The sequence below is a fragment of the Mus musculus genome, chromosome 3 (genome assembly GCF_000001635.26).
Source record: "Mus musculus strain C57BL/6J chromosome 3, GRCm38.p6 C57BL/6J".
Taxonomy (NCBI): Eukaryota; Metazoa; Chordata; class Mammalia; order Rodentia; family Muridae; genus Mus; species Mus musculus.
In genome coordinates, this window is record NC_000069.6 from 60,486,889 (window position 1) to 60,513,861 (window position 26,973).

General features: G+C 41.3%; 1 protein-coding gene across 44 annotated transcripts in view; it reads left to right on the forward strand.

Moving 5' to 3' along the window:
* The window catches only part of Mbnl1 (muscleblind like splicing factor 1), a 157,192-nt gene that overhangs the window by 14,330 nt on the left and 115,889 nt on the right, over positions 1-26,973 (forward strand). For 21 of the 44 annotated variants that reach the window (XM_030252726.1, XM_030252701.1, XM_030252711.1 and 18 more), the window contains exon 1: positions 14,451-14,535. The exons of 9 other annotated variants lie outside the window; for them this stretch is intronic. The gene's annotated coding sequence lies outside the window, so the exon portion shown is untranslated. Of the gene's footprint in view, positions 1-14,092; positions 14,207-14,290; positions 14,536-26,973 lie in introns of those variants that run through there. 14 more of the 44 variants (NM_001310514.1, NM_020007.4, NM_001253708.2 and 11 more) reach the window with 8 other exon arrangements.

Sequence of the window (26,973 nt, forward strand, 5' to 3'; positions counted from 1 at the left end):
AGTGTGTGTGTGTGTGTGTGTGTGTGTGTGTGTGTGTGTGTGTGTAGTGTGGGCGTTTGAAGCTGTGGAAGGAAGTTACACTGTACATGGGAGTAAGCTTGTGGGTGGCAGTTATAGAATAGTTGAGAATTATCATGCATAAATATCTCTACAGTGCTGCCTTGAAAAGATTCAATACACTTCTATTATAGGCACTTGATATATTATTTGAAATAAGCACGAATTAGCTTATATCCAGGAACAGATAAATGGTAACGTCATCAAGGACAAACATTTTTTAAAAGCACTTTTATAAAAAAAAATTACTTTTATCTATGACAAAACCAAAAGATAATACAATTGGATTTTCAGGTTCTTTTTTTTTTCAAACATCATTTCAAAAGCTTGCATGTTACATGTCTTAAAAATATTAAAAAGAGCAATACCTGTCTGTTAGTATCATTGCTTTAAAAGATTCATTCTACAAAATGAATGAAAGGAACACCAAAAACCCCAGCAAGGCCCAGGGTGCAGTAGTAGTAACAGTCAGGCACAGATATCTGATAACCTTGCCCTGAAGGACTCCCTCCCACTTAGGAGAAACAAAGTCACCATTTCATGCAAGTAATAATAGAATTGTGCCTTTAGAAAAGAGAATTTGATGATTCATATGTTTATAAGTCATTTGAATCTGATGATAAAAGAGAACGTAAATAATAATAATAATAACAACAATAAATGAGGCAGGAGTAGTGGCTCAGTGATTGAATGCTTACTGCTCTTGCTTAAAGAACCCATGTGGTTCCCAGTGCTCTCAGAGCAGCTCACAAATACCTGTAACTCCAGTTCAAGGAGCTCCACCCCTCTTCTGACTTCTGAGAGCTCCTGCACATGCATGTATACACACATATTTACTCAGGCACACACACACTCAAACATACACACACGCACACACGTGTACACACACATGCATACACTAACACACCGTAGAATGTATACTCTCATAGAGTATACTTAGAGATAAGTATTTACACATTTCTTTCCCATATTGACACATGTTTCTCTTCACAACATGACTTTAAAACCATTGCCATTGCTAGACTGCACCTTTCAAGTTGCATAGCATCTACTCTTGTTCGCCCTAGGGGAAGCTTGGATTATGCCAGCCATTCCACAATTCCTTGTAGCCCAGATAGGAAAATTGATAGCAATGATGTTTAGCATGAAAGTACAGTATTGTCTGGTGTCCTAGAAGCTGAGAACTGAAAGGTTTAAAAAGGGAAAAGAACGTCCCTCCTTGTTTTCTCATACCTAGCTATTTTCCTACAGATACTACTGTTTCTATTCAGCCAACTAAATTTTACCAAAGCAGAAATTGAGCAAACCAATGGATTCCTTCTGATCCCAAGTGAGGAGCAATAAGCTGAATACTAGTTCAGCAGTAGTAAGCTGTACACCGGGGCCTTTATGATAACTATATGCTGGGCCCACTCCCAGAAATTGATTCTGATGGTCTAGGCTTTTGTCTATTGTTCCAAAATTTTGACAGCCACTGGCCTAATTTCAGTCCTCTAATTTCTAACAGCACCCTGTGAGGTTCAAAGTCATGCCAGAGTATCTAAGGATATAGCAGTTTCTTTTTTTTTTTCCTTTTTTTTCTTTAAATATTTTTTAATTACGTATTTCTATTCTTACTGTATTTCAGGAGGGAAATAGAAAGGACAAGAGACTGTGCTGGTGAATTTGCAGAGGAGAGGAGGTGGTATCTTTCTCCAGGGTGCTTAGAGCTATTTAAATTAGCAGTTCATTAGGGTTAACAAGCTGTCCTTTGTGGAGGCAAAGGCTCTCTGTTCTTGCCTAGGTGCAAATGACTTTAATGAGATAATCTCCTTTCACCTAGTGAAGATTTGTTACTATAGGTTTAAGAAAGCAAGGAGAGAAAGTTACAAGGCCTCATGAGACCCACTGAGGCAATGCTAGGATCCCCGCTGTTTGACAGCCTAGCCTCTGGGAAACAGCATGACAAATAGGTTTTCAAAGGACAATATGATTACTCCTACAACCAAACTCTCTGTTCATATTGCTGGGTGTTGAGTGGTAGGTATATGCATCTCATAGAATCACTTATCTGTCTCTTGGTACTTTGTGACTGTTCTCTGATTTACCACCCCCCCCTCCGCCCTGCCATGAAGCGGTTATCAATTGTTGGATAATTTTACCACTTGTAAATGCCCACTTGTTACATGGCCATGAAGACCAAGGCCTTCCCTGGCCCTGTCCTCCTTGCCACCTGATTTACATGATAAACATATAAGGCCTATTGAACATAAATGAATTGCTGCATTTACTACATGCTCTTCAATCAGTATTCTTACCAAATCTAGTCCCGCCTTCAGACTAACAAGACACCTTGAGGAACACAGAGGGAGGGAGGGAAGGAGGGAGGGAGGGAGGGAGGGAGGGAGGGAGGGAGGGAGAGCACACAATGACAGGAATATAGAATATTACAAAAGTCAAAAGAAAAGATTGTCAAGCATAAATAGAGACCCATAGAATATATTCTGGAGATGAAAAAGAAATCAGCCCATCTGTTTAGCACATTTATAAGAATGTCAGCTTTAAGAATTAATAAGGTAGTGGCCATGTCCTTCATAGAAAATAATCAGAGACTTTCTACAATGAACATTATTAATGATATACATGTTTAGATTACATGAAAGAACTAAGTTACACACACACACACACACACACACACACACACACACACACTAACGTGTTTAGTGATAAGACCAACAAACTAGTCCTTTAAATATAATTGCCAGGGGATTCTGCATTAGGCAACCCCACATCATGTAATGACATAATAGAAACTATTTCACAACATTACTTATAATTACATAGCATGAGTAAAAACAGTTAAAATGTCTGCTTTAGACCCCCTGCTACTTGTTTCAGGGTTAATTTTGAGTGTTTAATTTACTAAAAGGCCATATTACATAGTTTGTTGTTATTCGACGCGTTCTCACGACCGGCCAGGAAGAACACCACAGACCAGAATCTTCTGCGACAAAGCTTTATTCTTACATCTTCAGGAAAAGAGAGCAAGAAGCAAGAGAGAGAAAACGAAAACCCCTTCCCTCTTTAAAGAGAACAACCATTGCCTAGGGCGCATCACTCCCTGATTGGCTGCAGCCCATGGCCGAGCTGACGTTCACGGGAAAAACAGAGTACAAGTGGTCGTAAATACCCTTGGCTCATGCGCAGATTATTTGTTTACCAACTTAGAACACAGGATGTCAGCGCCATCTTGTGACGGCGAATGTGGGGGCGGCTTCCCACAGTTCCCCCTTTTTCTTTTAATAAGAGCAAATAGGCCACCCATATTAATGAGAGTGGAGATAGAGGTCAAATCCCCAGTGTGTAGGTAAAGGAGCCATGTACAGGATTAGCTCTTAGGCTCACAGGCTTTTACCCAGAGCAACCCTGACCTGCTCCCGTGTCGTTTTGCCTGGGGGAAGGGAACTAGGACACTGAACCTTCATGAAAGATGACATGTCTCCCTAGAATAGGCTCATATATGCCGCAGAGCCTTTCCATTGCAGTGCTTAGCCTTGCAACTCTCTCGGGCTGCTGAAGCGCACTCACTCTATCTCGTGCAATGAGACTAGCCTCGTGAGATATAAGAGCTGAGTGGCCAGCGACCTATTGCCTAAGCATAGATATATCAGGGGAAGCTCCATGTTCTAGTCCTGCAAGCGCCTGGGCAATAACCACCTTGTCTCTCTTAGTTTGGGCCTTAAGCTTACAGACCAATCAAAGAAGCAACACTAATCCACAGCAAAGTGTATCTCCAAATAATATTAATCCCACCCAATTTTTTAAAGAAAGAAAATGCTGAGGAGATCCAATTGGGTAATCCTTTGGTCAGCGACAGGTCCAAGCGCGTGGAGTTGACCTGAAGTCTCAATTCTCGAAGGGATCTGTTCAAATTCAGCCGTCCAATTCTGTAACATATACTGAAAAAGACTTTTTGACAAATTAGCTGCCCTAGTAAATTTAACATACTGAATGGAAATAACACACAATCCCGGAAACTTTTGTTCACATCCCAGCTGAGTTATTTGTCATAATACATCTAGTTGTATCTGGACAAGATCTATGAGTTGATTAACCAGCATGAGACCTCTCTGTATCTTGACATTAGCTGAGGCCTGTTCATCTATGACTGTAGTCACTGAGGCTGACAAAGTGTTAATGGTGTCAGTCATCTGGACCTGTCCAGACAGAACCAAGGCTGTCTGAATTAAGGCCAAACCCAGTTCCCAGTTAGTGGTAAAAAGGCAGGAGAATACTTGAGCATTATACATCACCGTCATTGGGAGTGGAAATGTCGACATTATCCCCCAACGCTGCTCTCTCTTTATTATTGACGCCCTGGACATCACCAAGACGAGGGACATTAGTATTCCCTTGGTCAGTCTGGATTTTTCGGGTGAGTCTTTCCGGTACCCAAAATGGGTTGTCTTCATTCTGTGGGAAAACACAGATAGCTCCCCTGGATCTTATCAAGATAGGATCCGGGCCATACCATTTATTATCAAGGACATTTTTCCATTTAACCATCTCATTGGGCCTATCTGGCTCTGAACAATGACGTTCAGCCGCAGTATGGCCATGAGCATCAATATTTAAAAAATTGAGTGTAAAGAGTGCCAAAGACACCGACACTCTTGGTGCTCGGGGTACAGTCTCCTCAAAAGTTCCCCTCTTCTGTTTTATAAGATAGGCTTTGAGGGTGCGATGCGCACGCTCAACAATACCCTGTCCTTGAGGGTTGTATGGAAGTCCAGTCAGGTGGGTCACGTCCATCTGACGGCAGAACTGTTGAAATTTTTGGGACGTATAAGCTGGTCCATTATCAGTCTTAAGGAGTCTGGGTTTCCCCCAAGCACTCCATGCCTCAAGACAATGTTGAATCACATGTGAGGCTTTTTCTCCAGTTAACGGAGAAGCAAACATGATGCCAGAACATGTGTCAATGGACACATGGAGATATTGAAGTTTTCCAAAGGAAGAAACATGTGTAACATCCATTTGCCAGACCTGTAGAGGTCGAATACCGCGTGGGTTAATTCCCACATGAGGAACTGGCAAGAACTCACAGCAGCTTTGACATTGAGTAACAATGTCACGGGCTTCTTTTCTTGTCAAGGAGAAACGACTGCGTAATGTTTCAGCCGTCACATGAAAATTATTATGAAAATTTCTTGCAGCCTCTACCGGGGATGATAGGGCAGCAGCCACCACTTTAGTGGCCTTATCTGCCAAATCATTTCCCAGAGCCATGGGGCCAGGTAGGCCTGAATGGGCTCTAACATGAGTAATATAAACAGGAGATCTTCTAGATAACAAAACTAATTGTATCTGCTGAAAAATATTGGCAACTCTACTGGAAGGCTTAATCACTCCAGCCACTTCTAAAAGATTTACTGCATTTACCACATAACAGGAATCTGACACAATATTAAGGGGTTCTAAAAAGGTTTTTAAAACTTCTAAGACCACTAAACATTCTACCACTTGAGGTGAATTTTCATTATATTGTTTGGATACCACTTTACCATTAGCCACATAGGCACCTATGCCAGTTTTTGATCCATCAGTATATACCACAATCCCATTTTTAAGTGGGTTTCTTACTGTTATTTGTGGAAACACAACAGATTGATTTTGGGCAAACTGTAAGATTGGATGCTTTGGATAATGGTTATCTATTTTTCCTGAAAAGGAGGTAACTAAAACTGCCCAATCATTAGATGCGGCTGCCAAGGTTTGAACCTGTGCAGCGGTATAAGGTACAATTAAAAGATATGGACTTTGCCCAAAGTGGGTGATTGCTGCTTTTAGGCCTTTAAGGGCAAGCTGTGCAATTGCATCAGGATACCAATCTATTATTTTAGCTGGGGATACGTTTGGATGGATCCACAACAATGGCCCATTCTGCCACAAAACTGCAGTTGGCAATTGTGCTGTCTTAAAGACACACAAACTGAAAGGCTGCGAATCCTCAATACGTTGTAATTGTGCATTCTGTAAGGCCTTTTCCACTTTTTGTAAGGCCTGGTTAGCAGCTAGAGTAAGAGTCCTAGGGGAGGAGATATGAGGATCTCCTTCTAAAATACTAAACAAAGGCCTTAATTCAGCAGAAGGAATCTTTAAAAAGGGTCTGAGCCAATTAATATCTCCCAACAGCTTTTGAAAATCATTTAAGGTATGGAGGTGATCTCTTCTTATCTCTACCTTTTGGGGCACAATCTTATCTGGGGACACCACAGAGCCCAAGAATTGTCCTGTATCAGAAATTTGGACCTTTTCTGTGGCTATCTGTAAACCCCACTGACTTAAAGTTTTAAGTAGAAAAGGATATGCCTTTTGTAGCATGGTAAGGTCTTTATGGCACAGGAGGATGTCATCCATGTAAAGGAGCAAAATTAAAGAGGGGAATTGTTCCCTCACTGGCAAAAGAGCTTTTTGCACATAAAGCTGGCACATTATAGGACTATTGGACATTCCCTGTGGTAAGATCTTCCATTGATACCTCTTATCAGGTTCAGCAGAATAAGCTCTCTGACCCGTTAACAAGTCAAAAGTCCAATCTCTCTGCTCTGGAGTTAAAGCAGCAGCGTTTGCTCGGGCCTGCGCCTGTGCCGCCTCCTGCCACAGAGCTCGCCATTCCACATATTTGGCCATACTAGGGAGAGCGACTTTTGCAATCATTTGCCAGTCGGCAGGAGTCAGTGCCACGCCAGCGAGCCTGTCTAACTGCGCCAAGGTAAAATTAGCATTGGTTCCGTATTTACGAACCGACTCGGCAATTTCCTTAATCTGTACGTATTCTACCGGAGCGTGGACACGCCCACCCTCGGCTCCTTTAAAGACTGGAAATGCCTGTTCTATTTTCCTTTGTTCCTCTCGGGGAATGAATGAGTCTGCGCACTGCCTCTCTGCGCACTGCCCCTCTGCGCATTGCTGACGCACTACGGGCTGACGCACTACGCAGGGCGGGGACTCCGCATAGGGCGGGAGTGCACCTGGTAGCCGATTGCCCTGAGGCCAATTAGCAAACTGGCCTTCGCCAGCCGCTTTTGGCTTTTTTCTTGAATGACTAGTTAGCACTTTACTTGGCGGCTGGTATCCTTTTCTTTCATAATGAGCCGCTTTTTTCTCCCAGTCTGTTTCTTCAGAGCACAGGCTCCTTCTCCTAGAGACCTCCGCTAATCGATCTTTTTTCTTTTCTTTTTTCTTTTTCTTCCTTCTAATCTCTCCCCAGGTATTCCTACCTGACCTTAACTTTTCCTCGGGTTCAAGACCCTTGGAAAGGCCTGTATACTTACCGTTTCTCCTTGCTCCTACTCTCTCTCCCCGCTTTACTTCTGATAGACTGTCCTGAATTTCCTCTAGAATTTTCAGCCCTATCTTAAGCACTATATAACATGTGAAAAGGAACAAAAGGGCTTCTAACACTAGAAAAAATTTAAGGCCAAACATAACTTGTAAAGCCATTTTCCACTTTACTTCTGATAGACTGTCTTGAATTTCCTTAGAAAGTTCAAGATCAGACTTACCTCGTTCCCCAGCTGAAAAGTTCTGAATTCATACAGTTGAATCCTTCTTAACAGTCTGCTTTACGGGAACCTTTATCACCGTCGTTCCCCAGCTGATGAGTTCTGAATTCGGCAGTTGAATCCTTCTCAACAGTCTGTGTTACGGGAACCTTATAACCTTGATTCGCAGTTCTGGTTCTGGAATGAGGTATCCCTCCTGCGCCAGTCCGGAGTTTTTTCTCGTCCCGGATTTTCTCGTCCCGGAATTCGGCACCAATTGTTATTCGACGCGTTCTCACGACCGGCCAGGAAGAACACCACAGACCAGAATCTTCTGCGACAAAGCTTTATTCTTACATCTTCAGGAAAAGAGAGCAAGAAGCAAGAGAGAGAAAACGAAAACCCCTTCCCTCTTTAAAGAGAACAACCATTGCCTAGGGCGCATCACTCCCTGATTGGCTGCAGCCCATGGCCGAGCTGACGTTCACGGGAAAAACAGAGTACAAGTGGTCGTAAATACCCTTGGCTCATGCGCAGATTATTTGTTTACCAACTTAGAACACAGGATGTCAGCGCCATCTTGTGACGGCGAATGTGGGGGCGGCTTCCCACAGTTTGTTTTTTAATTAGTCTCCCACCATTACAGACTTTTATCTTAGACACATTAGTTGAGAAATCTGTTGTGTCTTACTATTACTTAATGATTTTAGGAACTCCCTCTGGAATTCTGTAAGACAGAAGGCTTGACCTCGTATGAGCTCTGAGACATTGGTCAGAGAATCAACTCTCCAGCCTGATATTATAGGAAAGATGTTGATTGCAGTGATCAATACAATGGATGCTATTTGTTCAATACAGTTGTGTTACAAACTAGTCTTGGGATGTGGAGATGACTCTGCATAAAGTGCTTGCCTCGTGTGCTGGTTAGTTTGAACCGTCAGCTTGACATAATCTAGAATCACCAGAGAGACCTAGTGAGGAATAGTCTTAGTGAGGAATAGATCAGGTGCCTGTGGGCATGACTAGGGGGGGGGGGTGTTGTCTTGATTGTTAATTGATATGGCAAAAAAACTAGCCCACTATGAACCACACTGCCCTGTAGTCATAGACTCAGTCCTTAAACGAGAGGAGAGAGCTAGTTGAGAGTTAACAAGGATGTGTCCATTCTTTCTACTCCTGACTATGGATTTGATGCTCCAAGCTATTTCCCTTACTCATTGTTTCATATTTCCTTTTGTATGATTTATTTACTAAACATCCCCGCAATAATGTAATATAAGAAGAATTATAAGCCAAATCAACCCTGTTTTCCTCTATGCTGCTTTTTATCAGGTTATGTTACAACAAAAGAAAGGAAACCCAGATTACCTTGTAAGCAGCAGGCACGGACGGGGACTGGAGTTTAGAACCCAAGAGCCCATGTAAATGTACAGTGGGCCTAGCAACCTGTCTGTAATTCTAGTACTGAGAAGCCAGGGACTCAGGATCTCTGGATCAAGCTGGTTGACTAGACAAGTCTTGTTAGTGATCTCTGGATTCAACTGAAAGACCCTGACTCAAAAAAAAAAAAAGTTGGAAAGTGGGTGAAGAAGACTCCCTAAGTGAGTTCTTGGTCTTCATGCACACATACGTAGAAATGAGTCCAATACTATGTCTCCAGAAACTCTGAATTTTCTTTGTTGTGTTGGTCCCAAGTAAGAGATTGGACACACATAGAGATACCACATATTCCAATTGCCTCAAAGCCAAGAGCTGACTATTGCATGTATAGTTTTCAATTCTAGGGAATAAACTCGCAACACTTGCACAACTATATTGCTAAAGGTGCTTAACTGAATCCCTTTCTATTGCTGCACTCTGTGACACTTGCTTCTACTCGACTTTCTTGATGGCACTGCTCATTCTTAGCAGCGGCCCACTTCCTGCCTTCTGTTCTGAGACTAGACCATATCAAATGACAGAAAGTCATCTTTATGAGAAGCAAACTTGGACTACGTACCTCTTCCCCAGCCCACCTCTAATATAGCCAACACATACAGGCTTCCTGCTGAGCCAAAATGTTGTGGTTATAGCTTTGCACTTTCAGAGTGATTCGTTTAAGATTCTTGTTTCCTCTTGCTTGATTATAAATCCTTGAGGTTAGGCATCCCATTTCTGTTTCCTTGCCCTCAGATTGCCAGCCCTACTGGGAGCTTGGACCTGTTCTCTCTCTAGGCAATCCTTGTTTTACTCAAGACATGACTGATCCAGTCATGGAATACACACTTCCCCACTCAGTCTGCTTGGCTTTATTTAAAAGTCCTCATCTCCATCTGCAAGTACCCCTGTGTTTTTCTTTTTATACATTATTTATTTGTTTGCCACTCTGACCCCCCACTCGGAGAATATAGTTCTTTGAGGACAGTGATTGTTCTGTGTTCACTTCCAAACACAGAACCTAGAATTAGTAAGTGGTTAAATTGATATTCATTAAACACTTGAGCAATGACTAGAGGCTGTGTGTGTGTGTGCTTTCTGTATGGAAAGAAGAAAAAAGGAGAAAAAAAAACCCAAAGATTGAAAGAGAGGAGAGAAGGTAGAATAGAGAAGTAGCAGCATTCTTAGAAACCCAGAGCAGCTGATGCTCACATGAAACACGCAGGACAATGAGAATTAAGTCTGATAGCACTGATGTGGGTCCTGCTTTGCTTCGATGGTTTTGTCTTCCTGTTAAGGAAGCAGGTCAATGGTGCCTAACATTCCATCCCCACTACCATTCTGTGCTTCTAAAATCTTCATCTTGATGTTTCCCCAAAGAGTCAGTCACAAGACTTTACTTTTAGGTAACTTATAAAGTATATGATTAAATTAATATTTAAAATGTCTTAATTTTATAAGGATTGAAAATTTATTGATTTTATAAGAAATTAATTTTTGTAATTTCTACACTCAATGGAGTATGTTTCATGTTGTGTTATAATATGTAATGCAAGATGTGTTACCTATATTTAGATAACAGACATTAAAAGAATTTACCTTGTACTTAAAACATATAAATTATCCTTGAAGATAAACAGACACATAAATAGATTCATTCAACTCTGTCGAGTATAGATATTTGGATGATGAAGAAGTCTGAATTCAGGCTTTGGATGTTACCATTTTCCTTGTGTGAAATACAACATAGGTACAAGTGCATAGGCTTAAAATTGACTCTTTATTCTAGAAGCATCTTCTCTTAGATATTTTTTACTTAAGTATGATAAGAAAGCATAGGAACTGAGGCTGGGTCCTGGCTTTGATGCTATCATGCAATCAACTGAATCAGTATTATCATATACATTATATTGTGTTATTACATAGTATATAAATACATTCTTACAAGCTATTATTTCACCCTGGTGTAATAAAAAATTAATTATAGGTAAGTGTTTCAAAGGGTTTTTTTATTTCTATTTTTAAAACTATCTTTCGTAGGCTTAGATGATATATGGAAAGAGAAGGCAGAAAAGGTCATTATAGAAAGAGGCAGTGGGAACTTACTGAGCTGTGGATTCTGGTATGGAGAACAAAGAATACAGTGTTCACAGTGCAAACACTCTTACAGGAGTCTTAAAGATTCCAATTTGGCTGAAATGTGGATATATATATATATACATATATATATATATATATGTATATATATATATATGTATACACACACACACACACACATATATATATATATCATTTATCTATATGTTTATAAAAATAAAACTATATCTATATATATAGTTTTATTTTATCTGAAATAGTTTTCTATAATTTCTCTTTCCTCCTGAAAATGGCATCCCTTTTGTGCTAAGGGCTGTGTGCATTCATGAGCCTGCAGAAGATAACGACAACTCACAGTGTAGGAGAAACCTAAGTGCTCTCCTGGCACTGAAAAGGAACCAGTAGATTCTAAATGGGGCAGCGATTAGCTTTTTATTGCTATAATGATTTTTTACTGTTTCCACAACTTGAAATGTGACTATTGCTAGTTGAAGGTAACATACTTTAATATTTTTAACATATGATTAGATAGTTTGTTTTTTTTTTTCTCCTAGTGGTTCAAACTTTTCAATAATAACAGGTTAGGCTTACTGATGGCAACATTGTTTCAGGCCTTACTTTATTTTGGCTCACGTCTAAGGTTTAGATTGGCTTGGATGCCTTGTCATGGCTTTCTTTTTCTCTTTATCTCTGTAAAATAACATTTTCCTTTGATTTGCTCTTTCCTAGACTATTGTATTGTTTCTAACATTCAGGTGCCTTTCTTGTATTCCTTTTTTGTTCTATTTGATGGAGCAGAAAATTTGAGTTTGTTTCGATTTTTCTTTTGTTTCTAGCAGTTAGTCACCCTGCAGTGTTAGAGTTGATAGTTTCCCCTCTTGTACTACACGGAGGTTCAAAGTTCTGTTTTTTACTGCGTTCAATTGCAAAGGGCAAATTTTCTAGCAAATGGGGGGAAAAAAACCAAAAACAACCCCCTCCCCCCAAAAAACCCAAAACCAAAAAACCCAACAAGTCTCTAACTCTGAGTGGGTCTGAGTGCAACTGTAAATTAATCCTTCAAACAGGATTAGGTCTAGGCAGTAGGCAAGGAAGCTAGCTCACACAGCAGCAGGTGCAAAGGTAGCCTATGCTTTCAGGAAGCCAGAGCTCTTTGATAGAAAATGGAAAGCAACTGAAAACAAGGAAAGGCTAGAAACAATCCTGTAGGCTAAGCTAGCCTTGGGAGTTTCCCAAGGCCCATCCCTTCCTCCATCCCTGCATGAGTCAGTTTTCCAGTGGGTCTACACCCATTTACCCTTCCTTTGCCAACATCCCTGAATACATTCTCAGTAACCCTCTAAGCATTTGCCAAAGATCTTTCTAGAGTGCAAGTCCAGACTCCACCCTATCGCCCTGGTCCTGCGAACTAGTTCATAGTTTGCTGAATAACGTTGAAGTTCCTGGCTTCCTTCTCTGCCGACAAGTTAATCTCCTTTTAAAGAAAGGAAACAGATGACTGTATTGATTCTACAGGGCATTGAAACAGATAGGCTTCTTGCACGTGCTCTGCACTTTGCTCCACCGTCCCAGGGCCCACTTGTGCCACACTCCCTGTGCCTATGATTGTGTGCACGTGGAAGCCAGGGGTCCACATTAGGTGTCTTCTGAAATTTACCTTCCATCTTATTACTTACTTTTTTGAGTGTCTCTCATTGAGTCTGGAATTCAGAGTTAACTGGCTAATGGGCTGTGAATATCTCCCATTCTCTACCTGATCCCAGCACTGTGGTTACAGACACTTGCCTAGATGTTCGGAATTTGAACTCAGGTTCTCAGACCTGAGCTCCAGCTTCTTTACGCAGGAGTCATCTCCCTAGCCAGCTAGCCTATCCAGGCAACTCTCTTTTTATCTTAGCAACTTCTGCACATCCTTCAAGGCGCTGCTTGCATAAGTTCCTCCAGGGAGCCTTCCCTCCTTTTCTCAAGGGCATTTTGGATATTTGCCTACCATCTTAGCACCAGCTGGCTGGTGCTCTTTTCTACCATGCTGCTCCAAAAAGTACAATCCGTGTACTCCATCCTCCTGCACTTACCTCCATCCTACCTATACTTAACTACTTCTGCCATAGCTCACATTCCATCCAGTTGCTGGAATGAATGCTGAGAAAGTCCTCAGGCGCTGGTGGTTACTAATTGTCAGTTAGAAACTCCCTGTCTCTGTTCTCTGAGAAAATGCTACTGTCATTCTACTTTGTTTCCATTGTTGGGGACTTGGGAACTTTTAATAATTAACACTGAGAAGTGGTACTAGTTAATTAATTAATTATTTCAGGAAGGGATCAGTAAGCAGCAAGTCCGTGTTTCATGGACCAGCAGAGGATCAAGATCTGTTACTAGTACCTCTGCAAACTAGTGGAGTACTTTATTTATTTATTTATTTATTTACTCCGCCTAGGAGAGTGTGCCTGACCCACTCAACAGAAACAGGGAGGGAGAAATCCAGTTTGCATTCACTCACCTCAACTCATGTTCAAACCATGAAACAAACGTTTTTATAGTTAAAAATCATCCCTGACGAAGTTATCAGAATTCCTTGAAATTCACTGGAAATCCCGTCCGCAGATCTTCAAACTTTATCTCTTCTCAGAAGCCCAGAATTCTTTTCTTTCAAAGCCAAGTTACAGGACAGCAGCTAATGAACTAGGAGCTGGTGTTTCATTTGCTCAGGCGGGCAGTTGCCCAGGGCTTGTTTGCGTGGGAGTACCTCTGCAGCGCCTAAGATGTTATTTTATTTTAAAAGAGGGAGCCCTGCTTGCTTTCTGTACACCACACTGCAGAGTTGGAAGTAAGGGAGCCTTTAAACTGCAAGTTTTATTTGCCGATAGGACAGGAAGGTGGCCTGGGTTTGTGTTTGGGTGACGATCAGTTTTCTCGCAGAACTCCAAAACTGTGAGTGCTGAGAAAGATACCCACCAACACCCGTGCAAGCTTCTTTCCCGCCCTTCGCCTTCCAGGTTCCAGGCGATGCGCTGCTTCTGCTGCTGCAGGCCGGGCAGCTAACTCTAACCTTCCGTCTAACCTTGCGGGCCTCGCGGGCTGGGCGCGGAGCCCCGGGAGCTGGAGCGGCGGTGAGCGGCGCGGGCCCGGGCGAGCGAGCGGGCGGGCGGGCGGGGGCCGGGGCTGCGCGTGGGAGCTCTGCGCGTCCGCGCGCCTTCCTGGCGGGGCTGGCGCGGGGGAGGGGCCGCGCAGCGGCGGAAACCGGCGCGCGGCGATAAGAGGCTGCACGGCGACATGCCACAGTCTCTCGCCGCAGCCCGTCGAGTCGGGGCGCTCGCCATGCTCCCGTGACCCGGACCCGGCCAGTTCCCTTTCCCGTGGCGGGCATCCCGGAGTCGCGATCCCACAATGCCCCGGGCAGTCGGGGCCCCGGCGGGCAGCCTGCACGGCCACGTGAGAGGTGAGTGGCGGGGCGGCCGCGCATTGTTCTGCGCTGCGGGCGGCGCTGCGGCGGCCTCGGGTGGCGCTCGGGGGTCCCCGGGCCGCACCGCGATCGCGCGCTGCGGCTACCGGCCCTGTCCCGCGCCTCCCTGCGGGCCCCCGTGGGGCGCCGCGGGACAGGACTAGTGGCCGGTGAGCCGGGGCAGGTGCGTGGCCGAGTGCTGTGAACTCGGTGACCTCTGCCAGGGTCGACGGGGGGCGGCCACTGGTCGCGCGGGTCCCGGCCGCGCCCGCATCCCTCTGCCGGGGCTGCCACCCAGCACCGGCTTCATGTGGGCCAAGTATGTGCACGCAGAGGTTAATGCTCTGCTTGCCACCCATAAATTACGCATGACATGTTTAGTTGGGCTGCCTTATATGGAGAGTGCTGTATTTCAGTCCAGTGTGCTTTTTGCCAAGTTTACAGGGAGGAAGACGCCCTGCTTGAGAGGGCTGCCGCTTTTCCTCCCTTTCTGGTGGTTTTGTAGTGCGTCACTCAAAAACTGTAAGAAAAGTAAGTATAGAGCTTTCCGGGTGGAGCCACAGTAGGCTGGTAGAACAGCTTTCATGATAAGTAGTCAGTATATGGACTGGTTTTTTAAATAAAAACAAGAGAAATATGAAACCTTTCCTCACTCCTCCCCCCGCCCCCCCAAAAAAAAGACCGAGTCTGATGTTGTTAGTAATGTGCCATATGAGAATACTTTGATTTTAGAGGATGTAACGTGAGATTTAAAGAAATTACACACACACACACACACACACACACACACACATACACACACACACATGCATGTATGTATAAATGGAGCTGAAGCCTTCCTGGCTAGCCCACAGCATTTTACAGCTACATGGGTGTTGAGACAAGCCTATTACGCTGCTAAGATGGGTTTATGTGCGGTATGCATCCCCAGGATTAAAAACAAAGTTAGAAGCAGCCTGGAAGGTTATTGCCACTGTTTTAGGTTTCTGTGTCCACCAGCACAGGCACAGACCATAGCAAGTGATTAATAAAGTCTGCAACACTCTGAGCTATTTCACAAACAAATTAATTCAAGGAGAGGGAAGTCATAATTACGGCCTTTGGATACGCAGGTCTTCTGCAGCATGCTTTGAAATAGTACACTAGTGGGCATGTTAGACCTCCTTCCTGGGTTTCAACACAGTGTTCATACAAGGAACTTACTTAGGCCATAACTTTCCAAACCAGGCTGTCTCTGTCTATGGCTTTACAATGTTGGTGTTGTTACCTGGTCCTATTTGTAAGATAAAATTCTGATCCCCAAAGATAAGTTGAAGTGAAAGTTCAAGGACTGCAGAATCCTTGAACAATTTAGTTCAGGAGGCAGATGTGTTAACTATGTAGTTGGTAGCCTGAAGACAATGAGTTATTTCACAGCGGGAGAAAGCACGTGGCTGTCACTTCCATCTTTGCCTCCTTAAAAGTTGGTGACAGCTAAACTAGCTTTCAAGAAAGCCATCATGTTCCAGTTTCTTGTATTTGTACAGGGTTACACTTTTTTCCCCAAGATCTAGACATAGTTTTTTATGTTTCTATGTTTAATGCAGAGTTTCCTCAGTGAGAACTACTTAGTTGAAGGTTGTGTTCATAGAACAGGTTGGCTTCAGCCCCAGGAAACCAGTTCATTTGTTTTAAAATTGCACCACCACTGAAGACATCATACATCATAGACACATTTTATTATTGGGAGAGACTTAGACAGACCTCACATAAGCTTCATTTAATATTTTTTCTCCTGTAACTGAGAGCAAATGTGAGCATCAGATCCACATCTAGTAGTATTCGGGCACATGCCAAAAGAGAAAGCAAAGTGTTACATGGTTTGGGATACGGCTGCTTGTGTGTGTGCTTCCCCATCCGAGGCAGACTCCAAGTGGAATTCATTACATTTTGGTTCTAACATTCTGTTCTTGCTCAGGGCATAGAATTCCTGTGAAATGAAACACTTGGTTCTTTTCAGAGCAAGAAGAGATTATCTCAAGGTTTCTCCTTGGGGGTGGAGGAGGCGGGTAGAAACATGCAGTGATGGCTTTCCTTGAGGAAGAGGGCGCCATTCTTATATAATAGTTCCGACTTTTATTGTAAGTAAGAAATTTTTACATATTGTCCCCCTCCTCCCCCATCGATGTCACCATCGTTAGTCTTGTATTTGATTTGTTTATGGAGACAAAAAGGTCTTCTGGCTTTCTCCTTGTCGTTAGGTAGGTGTTCAGAGTAGAGAACATCTCAGATCTTGCTTGGAGTAAGCCCAAATGAATAGGCAGTTAAGGATTTTGTTGTTGTTGATGCTGCTGCTGCTGTTGTTTTGTTGTTGTTGTTGTTTTGGTTTGGTTTTTTTTTCCTCTAAAGGGCATTAGAGAAGCACTGTATATGATGGTCAGGACAGTAGAAGAAATGAACAAAATAAGTTCAATAAGTGTTTGATTCTGTTTAGGGTCCTAACAGGATGCATTGGAAGGTTTTAAAGGGGCTGGATTTCTAGATCAAAAACTCCATTTTCCAGGAAGTTGGGAAAGTGCTGCAAGGTACAGGAGCTACTAGCCACACATGCTGCTAGTACTGAGATGTTTTCTGTAAAATGCATGCTGGCTTGTAAAAATGTGTACAAAGAAAGTAAGATACTCGATTATATTATATTATACTTATGTTAACTGTTTTAGAGATAATGTATTGAGTATTGGTTTTGATAGAGCATTTTATTATATTTATTTCCCATTTCCTTTTCTGTTTACTTTTCCTCCCGAACAACTAGAAAACTTGATATAACAAATATGGCTTATGTTCTGTGAGGCAGCACTGTTTTGAAATAAAGCAGGAAAGCAGTATTTTGAGAAAAAGCTTAAATTAGAGTTCGCTAGTCAAAATACACCAAAAGCGATTTTTATTTTTACAAGGTAAAGGCGCTTATTATACACAGAAACTAAATTGCTTGTCTTTCTCATCCATTGTAACCAAAATTTGGGCAGGAATACTACCATACGTCTATTTTTATTTCTTCCAAACTACTATTTAGCTTAGAGAGTTAATGATGAGGTGGTGCTAACAAAGAGAGACTTATAATTAGGGGGGTGAGCTTCACACCTCGCAGAGGCCAGAATAGGCATGATTGCTACCCCGAGATGTTTAGAAACACTGTACTTATCATTGTCCTGGAGTTACCAAACAGAAGCAAGGCAGTGACATTTATTTTAAAATAGTGTTCGGTAAACAGCAATTATCTTCAGGTGCCTAATATGTACTTTCTTTTGTTATGACAGACCTTCCTTAAAAAATAAAGACACCAAACAAAGCCAAACAGCTTACAGGAATGAACGATTTTCACCTGTAAAGAGTGGGCATTGCTTTGCCTGTAAGGAGAGAGGAAGTTCCACTTCTGTCCTGAAGTTATGGGCTCCGAGGCATTCCTGTGCCTTGACACACAGTATTTATTCTTGAGAAAGCATCTGCCTGTAAACAGAGCACAATGGCATTGTCCGGGCACATTCCTTTCAGATATTTTCATAACTGAAGTACACTTTGCCTTGCAAAGTGAGTGTTAGGCCAAAAAATTGTGGGGTTTTTTTTTTTTTTAGCCATGCAAAGTTATGTTTGCTCATATTTTCCTGAAGGATATCAAAGGCATACATGTTATTATTTTTCTTCCCCTCCTTCTTTCCCCTCTCCCTCCCTCGCCTCTCCCCTCCCCGCCCCCTTGCCCATGGTGGAGCCATATCTTAAATGGAGCCTCAGGGAGAATTCATCCTAATTTGGTGCATGGCTACTCTGTGGAAACAGGCATATTTCATATTACTGTAAACAACTGTGGTGGGAAGAGAGGAGGGGGAGGATTCCTGCTAATTTGTGTTCATGTCTGATGAGTCATGAAGCCTGTTAGGCAAGGGATGGAGAATTCATTAATTGAAAAGCAGCTCCTTGGAAAGGATTAATTGACATATACCATATTTATAGACATTTTTTGTTTTAAGAATTGAGATAGGGAAACTGATGAATAATAGTGTTTTCATATTTATATTTTTATGTAAACACTGCGATATTCTTGGGAGAAATAAAAGTCCTAGCATATCCATGGTTATGTTTTGATACATATTATTAAATTTAAAAAAAAACATAGCAGACTGTTATCTCTGTTTTCTATGACACAGTGTTAGAAAGTTGTTTGTCACATGTGCCTGTGAGATGCAACAGTCTTTGAGAGACTTTTTAAAATGTAGACTGTTTAGGGTTCTGTTTTGTACTTTCCCCACTTTTCAAAGGTTCTCTCTCTAGATTTCTGTGATTATTCTTTGTTAAGCAGTACAGGACACATCATCTGAAGACTACAGGAAGCCATAATATCATCAAATATATATTTCAAAAAAGGGAAGATATAATTTTGAAATGATACAGTGGTATTTCATGAAAGTTAAAATGATACAGAAGGGTTCCTGTTTGCTTGGTACAGAGCATTACATCTCAGCAGATGCTAATCCATTGCTTGAGTAAGCTGGTATCCCCAGCTTGGTATAGAACTTTGCATAAGACAATGAAAAGTCCTGATGCAGCTCTGACTGAGTGCATCTCCAGATAAATAAGTAACAGGAAGCGCAAAGTGTTCTTTTAGTTTCCCAGCTTTACCATAGTTTACCCTTTGCAGCATTCATTGCATCCATCCAGTAATGTTTCTTTCTGTTTATATGTAACATTTACACAGAGGATTTTGCTATATATATTGTATAATATTTTTCCCGAATGACCTAAGCTAGAATATTGGCAGGATTGTTTATTAACATCAGTAGACACTGAAACAGGACAGCTTCTGCAGTATAGTTGCAAATGTCAGGAAAACCAAAATGGCAGCTGTGGTAATAAAGGATTTAGAGAATTTGTACCAGAGAAAAGCTAGATTGAGAATTAGGAGACATTTCTACCTAGGTTTTGATGATAGCTTTATAATATACCACAGACATTCCATGTTCAGCATACCAAATGAGAAGGGATTTTGTTAGGGAAAATGAAACTTAAGATACAGAATAAGCAGGCAAGGAGAAGTGCATATGGGTAACAAGGTTTACATAAACAGTTACAATCTCTAAGGTTTCTGGACTCAAATGAAGGAAATAAGAAGGTCAAAGAGTATCTGATGATTTTGAACTCAGGTGAGAGTAATATTTTGTAGACTAAAAAACAGCAACATCGTTGCCATTTTAAGAAGCAGTCTGGGAAGGCTTGGTGAAGTCTGATTTCTCTTAGGACTCTAGTATTGGCATCTGTTCACAGTTAAAAAAAATGAGAGACAAGGAAACAATTTAAAAGACTTTTACAGAAGTTACAGGTTAGTGCATAGCATAAGCATGAACTGTATTGAAGTCTAAGAATGCCAAAGCAAGGCGCAAAGCAGTAATACACAGACTGTAAACATTATCATCCAAGATATTTTCTAAGCTTGACTTAATGCTAGAATTTTCAGACTATTTACAACTGTGCATTTTCACCTTCTATCCAACAGTCATGCCTTAGTATTGTTGAGGATAGTAAAACTGAGACGTCAGCATCTTGTCTGACCATAGAAGAATGCTGTCTGCCCAGTAGTTCCTTACTCTCAGTAGTAGACCGACAGCAGAGAGGTGGTCAAGCGAATCAGCAGCTGGACCTACATGCTGTTGGAAGGTTGGTGGGAAGCGCAGTGTTGGCTATACTCAGCTTGCTCATCTTCTTCAAAAGGCCTACTCACTGTTTTTTGTTTACTAAATTTTTACTTAAAAGCTAAGTTTGAAAGAATGTAAAAACTCCTTAGAAATACCATATCCAAGTTTATTTTGAAAATTCTCTTCTTTAATACACTATAGGCAGAATAATAAAGATCTCTCTGGCTATGATTTCTTTTTATCCTATAAGGGCTGATGCCAATTTTATAATTTTATCTTATGTACTTACTGCATTTTCAATTTCTTGACAAGAACAATAGATTTTAGAGGAATGTTTTCCATCATGTAGTCAGTGACATTATAATAGTGTTAGTAACAATTTATAAGTTAATAAAGTTGCTACTTGTTTTAATTGATATTGTAAATATTTTACGTAAATAAACATTTCAAATTTTATCCCCTTTCCTGGTTTTCCTTCGGAAACTCACTACCTCATCTCCTCTACACCTGCTTCTGTGAGGGTACTACCCCACCCACTCACCCACTCCTGCCTCCCCACATTGTCATTCCCCTCCATTTGTGCATCAAGCCTTCATAGGAGTAAGGGCCTCTCCTCCCAGTGTTGCCCAACAAGGTCATCCTCTGCTACATATACGGCTGTAGCCATGGGTCATAGATGGCTCACCCATTAAAGGTAGGCTCACAACCAAAAGTATAAGTTGCTACTTGTATATTGCTTTATAAAATCTCCTTAAATATTCTCTACAACTATAGCATAGATCTTAGGACTTTTGTCTTAGGGGGTAATTAGCATGACTGGGACCTTTTTGTTATTTCTAGAACCAGAAGATGTGATTTTTTTTTTCAATATACACATTTTAACCCTTTAATCCATCTTGTCCCCAGTGTTAGTTACAGAATAGAGATGAGAATATAGGTACTAATAATGCTAACCGTTTGGAGAATGAATTCTGTATGCGCAGTGAGGTTTTAGAGTAATACACAGACTCCTCAGCAGAGCTTTCTGAGATAGCCCTGCTAATGTCTTGGTTTCAGAGATTGGGAAACTGGGTCATAGATATTTGAAGTTTATTGCACAAGATTACTTAGTTGCAAAATAGCCCAAAGAGGACTTGAGCCATGGCAGTGTAGTTTTAGAATATCTGTGCTTGTGTAAAAGAATAAAAACAAGTGAAATATGTGTGTTGGGGGTTACCAGGTTATTTAAGACATCAAGACATTGAGATACTTTTTTACAAGGGTCATACAGCAGCACATGGAGAAGTGTGTAGGCGAAGGGTAAATGGTGGAGGGCAGAGGAAAAGAGATGGAAGGAGGGTAATATAGGAAAGGAGCAGGAAGGGGTGGGAAAGTGGGACTGGAACGCATTGGACATCATGCAGCACATGCAGGTGTGTGACAATCCAGAGCACAAGAGGCCATTTGCCTAGGGAAGTCACCTTCTGGGAGGGAGGCGTGCTGCAGTGCCCTTAACAGGGCGAGAAGAAGACTCATGGGCAGAGGTACAGATTGGTTGGTAATAAGTGAAGGCCGTGAGGTAGCAAATGCTTTGTGCTGGAAATACGACTTGTGGGTAGAGCACATAGAAATGATTGGATTATGTTCATTAAGAAGGGGTATATGGTTTGCGATAGTGAATATTAAGAGGAATTTTAATTTTTTACTAAGAATTAAAACACAGTAACCAGTAAAACATTTCTTATTTAAAAGTTTATCATTGTTCTAATCAAACTGATAGGTACGAGCACTGTTAAAATGAAGAAGCAGGCCCAGCCGGGTATGTTGGTGCTGCTTGCCTGCAGTCCCCAGGCTCAATAAGCTGAAGCTTGGAGATCTGGTGTTCAAAACTGCCCTGCTGGGTAACTTAGCAAACTCCTGCTTAAAAACCAAATGCAAAACATCATCACCATCACCACCACCACCACCACCACCACCACCACCAACAACAACAACAACAACAGGGCTGTATTTTATAGTATCAATTAAAGAGAAATACCATTATTGCTTATCTTGAATACTTCAGTTATTAAGATGTGTCAAATTCTTAAGGCATTTCATTATTGTCTAGGTACCTAGGAAGTACAGGGCCTGAGGACCACTGAAACGTTTATGTTACATTTGTAATTCTACACTAAACAGACTTGAATCATTGTAGGTATGTTGTTATTTGCTGGGAAGTGTCTTAATATTAATTAGGAATTTTGGTCCCTTAATTCAGTTCACATAGAAGTTCTGTGTATCCTGTCCTCAATGATAAACAAGGTGGCAGAGAGAGTCATGATAGAATGAGTTTGCAATGTGCTCAATGTAGCTGACATTTAGACTTCTCTGAAGTTGCTATTTTAGGGACGGTATCAGTGTGACTGTGGTATTCTTTCTCCTGGAAGTAAAAATCCTTAATAATCAGTCACTCTTAGAAACTAATAGTTGATTCTTATATAGGCAAAACAAACAAACAAACAAACAACCCAACATTTGCATTTGACTTTTATCAGGGGTTAGTAGAATACCTATGCTTGATGTAGAAGGCCTTACATGTAAGATCCTTTATGATATATTACAAATAAATGGCCTAACATTGTTTAACATAGAATGGAATAAATAAAAGATTATATTTTATTTAATATTTATAGAGAGATATCCCCATAAAAGTAAGGAAGTTTTCAGAAAGATTTTGTGTATAGGAACTGGGGAGATGTTCTTGGGTCAAGTGTTTGCTGTATAAGTGTGAGGGTGTGAGGGCCTGAGGTCAGATCCTGTAACTTCTATAAGACGATTATGGTGGCGCACACCTGCATCCTAGCTCTGGGAGGTGGAGAAGGGAGGGTCCTGGCCAGCCCATTTAGGCAGTTGTTGAGTTCAGGCTCAGAGGTTCTATTTCAAAAGATGAAGATCTAGAGGAAGATGAGGTTAACCTCTGCCCCTACACACTTAGGACTCTATACACGTGCTGTGTCATACATAAAATACTCTATTTGTAACTACTTGATGCTTACTACCTCAGTAGATTCTATTCCATAGAAAGACTATAGAATTGACATTATTAATACTTTCAAATTGTTTATGTAGAACAAGAAAATAATGTTGCTTTATTTTGCTTTTTAAATGTCTTGTGGCTATTATGAAAATAGCACATGCATTAGATAACTTTTTTTTTTCTTGCTATTCAATTCTTCCTTACTTAGTTTCTGCCTTGTGCTGTTCAGATAAAATGACAGTGCGTTGCTAAGCTTGGAAAGTGTGCCCTGTTAACAACTAAGACTCACTGAAAGTTCACATTAGAATCCCTGCGTTGCCCACTCTCTGAATCCATCATCGTGCAGATTTGAACTAGACAAATTTGCTCTAAATGAATTTGAGCCAGCCTTTGAACTGCAGTGTTAGAACAACGTTCAGGAAAAATTGCCTTGTCAAGGTGGTGGCATGCACAGGAGGCTTTGCTATCCTTACCTTGAAGATGCTACGAGATTTTAGGAGCATAGAAAATGAGCGCAGGGAGTCTCAGAATACACATGACCTGGGTATCAATTCTCTCTGAGGTATTGCATGACCTTCCCCAAAAATAATTGGAAAATGCTTGAGACTACTGAAAAATGTATACTTAAACTTAATTCTGCATGATGCTTTCAAGGGGACCATACTTGCTACACACTGTTTAAGGGAACTTGCTATCTCAGAGTTGTATACATCTGAAGCCTAGGGCCTTTTTTTTTTCCTTCTTTTTTTTTAAATTGCAGACATTGTATATTAAAGTGAACATTAGGAAGAAGACTGTTATGTCTTCTCAGTTATGAATCAAAGCTTAATATGTGCTGTTCCCTTTAAAACTTTACCACTGTGAGCAATAAGAACAGCACTCAGTCTTATCTGATAAAAAATCATTAATGAATATATTTGGGCACCTATTACAAAATCATCTTTGTGGAATGTGGGTGGTAGCTATAAACACAGAGCTCTCATATTGGAACATGGTCTTTGTGTGAAAGATACATTGTTTCCAGAAAAATACTGGGAGCAGAAAAACAGCCTAAAAGTGCTTAGCAGCTAAGTGCTGGAGGCAGATCTCGTCCTCCTGATATTGATGAGGATGCTGAGAATCACCTAGATTCACACAGCTGATCAGTAGCCAGTTGAAGTCAGGTCACTTCTCACAGTACCCTCCTTATTTATGTGACAAGAGTGTGGGAATAAATATGCCATTTTACAGTAATTTTTAAATATAAGTTTTGACTTAGAGACGCCTTCTGAAGCCTAGGCCGGCCTGAGACACATTCTGTAGAGTAGTTCTCCTTTCCTGGCTTCCTGAGAGTTGAGAAAGAGATGGAAGGCACCATGCCTGGTCAAGAAGATGCAGATTTAAGTAAAAATAAAACAAAAGAAAAAGACAAAACAAGAAAGCAAAACAAAACCGGTCTTGCTTCAGCATTAGACTACAAATTGTATAGAGCTCAAAAAGTGCTCTGAGTTTGTTTATTTTTCTTAATTTGTAAAACTTAGAATCCTTAAGACACCCCTGCTGTCAGCTGACATTGGATGGGCTCACACTTGGGTGGCTTGTCTCAGCACTTGACCGTTGGCACATCAGTTCAGGCTTCTGTTAGAGAAAGCTTTGGGAAGTTCAAATGTGCAGTTGTCCTCAGACTCCATGCTCATTGTTCTGGGAACTGCCCCATCCCCCCATGCATGGATGGCCAAACCCATGGATACTCTCTCTGTGCTCAGCAGACTTGCAAATGCATGTACTCCTATATTTTAAGCTATGTCTAGATTCCTATTATGAGTAATACCATACAACATACACATGTGCATTATTTTCTAAACATCCTCAGCTAAGGTTTGGTTTGGTCTACCAATGCAGAATTCATCAACACACGTCTACTGTATTTTCCTGCAATAATATGCTACCATAGAATTTTCACCGAGAAGCGATACATGAAAGTACAAAGCATATTCTGCCTTCATGGCTCATTCTCACATTGTTAGTATATGCTCACTTATTACACCAGTCTGTGCTGCAGCTGTAGTGGATACTTTCTCATTGAAGACTCACTCTGTAGGGGATATATCACTTTGCTAACAAATGCTTCTTTTGTGAGCTATTAGAACATATAGCAAATACCTTCTTTTTTTAAAGAGGAGAATAGAGTTGTCTTTGTCTTGATTTTGGTTCCCAAGCAAATGTTTTTCTTTAGCAAATACTGTTGAGTGCACTGGCCATATGTGGCCTGTCAGGATGATCCGTTGTAGATAGGGATGAGCAAGATGTTGTGTTCCCAGTACTCTTCAGTGCAGTAATAGAAATAGTCACCAATAACCATGGAATAAAGCAATGCAGGCACAGAAGAGCTTCTCCCGTAGTGTAGAGTTTGTGTAAGTATAGTCAGAAAAACAAAACAAAACATGTTTAAGAAAACTTAATTCATTTAAGAAAAGGCAAAACTGATTTAAAATTTGTTAAAATGATGTGACCAAGTATTTAAACTATTTCTTTTGAAGTCCTTCATGAATGAGCATGACCAACCACGGTATCATCTGGCTATGCAGAATTGAATCCAGTTGTTTCTCACAAAATTCATCATATTAGATGTTAATTAATAGATTGAGCAGGCTTTGTGAGTGTGTGTGTGTGTGTATGTGTGTGTGTGTGTGTGTGAGACAGACATATACATACATATGTGAATATAATGATAGTTGATGAAAAAGAGGCCATGATTTTGAAGAACAAGGAGGAATATAGGGAGGGTTTGGAGGAAGGAGGAATGATGTATTATAATCTCAGAAAATAAAAGAGATAATTAAAATAAAACTTCTTGAGTATTGACAGTCAAGTGTTAGAGCCTACAAGTTTTGTGTTGAGAGGAAAGGAAAAGCCATAAGTTAGAGTTGAGCTGATTTCAGGTTTATTAACCAAGGGTTCAGATATGCACAGTGGGCTTTTCTCTCTCTACCTTTTCTCTCTGTGCAGGAAGCAGCGTTTGCTTTCTTCCTTCTTTCCTGTCCCGCTTGCTTCCAAGCTCTCCAATGGTGACCGTGCAAGTGTGCAAGTTCTGTAAGACCCTGTTCACCTCTCAGTGTTTGCTCTTTATTCTCAGGATCCAATCTGCATTCTAGGTTGGACAACCTATCCCTTCTATTTGAGTGCTTATCATTGCTCAGTTTAAGTAGTAAATATTTAAGGACCACTGCATCAGGAGTTCATTGTAGGATTTTGACTGACATTAAAAAAAAAAAAAAAAAAAAAAAACATGGTTTCTGATCTTTTAAAATGGGTGGCCTATTCTAAGTGAAATAATGAAGACAAGCCAACCGGAACTGATCTGACGGTTAATCATGATCATGTGTAAGCAGCTCCTTTCTTGGTGGATAGCTATTCTTTTAGTATTGTGACCATACATAGTTCTTAAGCTCCGTGAGAAGCAGGCATGTCGCTCACTATGGCTCATAGGTGAGGAAACAGATGCTTGGGAAGAATAAGAGCGTGTCATTTGCTCCGGGGCCAACAGGAAAGTGCTATGGAAACCTGGCCTCAATCCTGCTGCAGCCTGCAGCTTGCAGCCTGCAGTTCTGCACCGGCTGTGCTGCTTTCTTGGCCTTGATATGGTCTGGATTAAGTTAAAATACACATAGACACACACACACACACACACACACACACACACACACACACACACACCATACACACCATACACCACACACACACACACACACACACACACACATTCAAGGGCTACTACAAGTTAGTTAAGTAAAG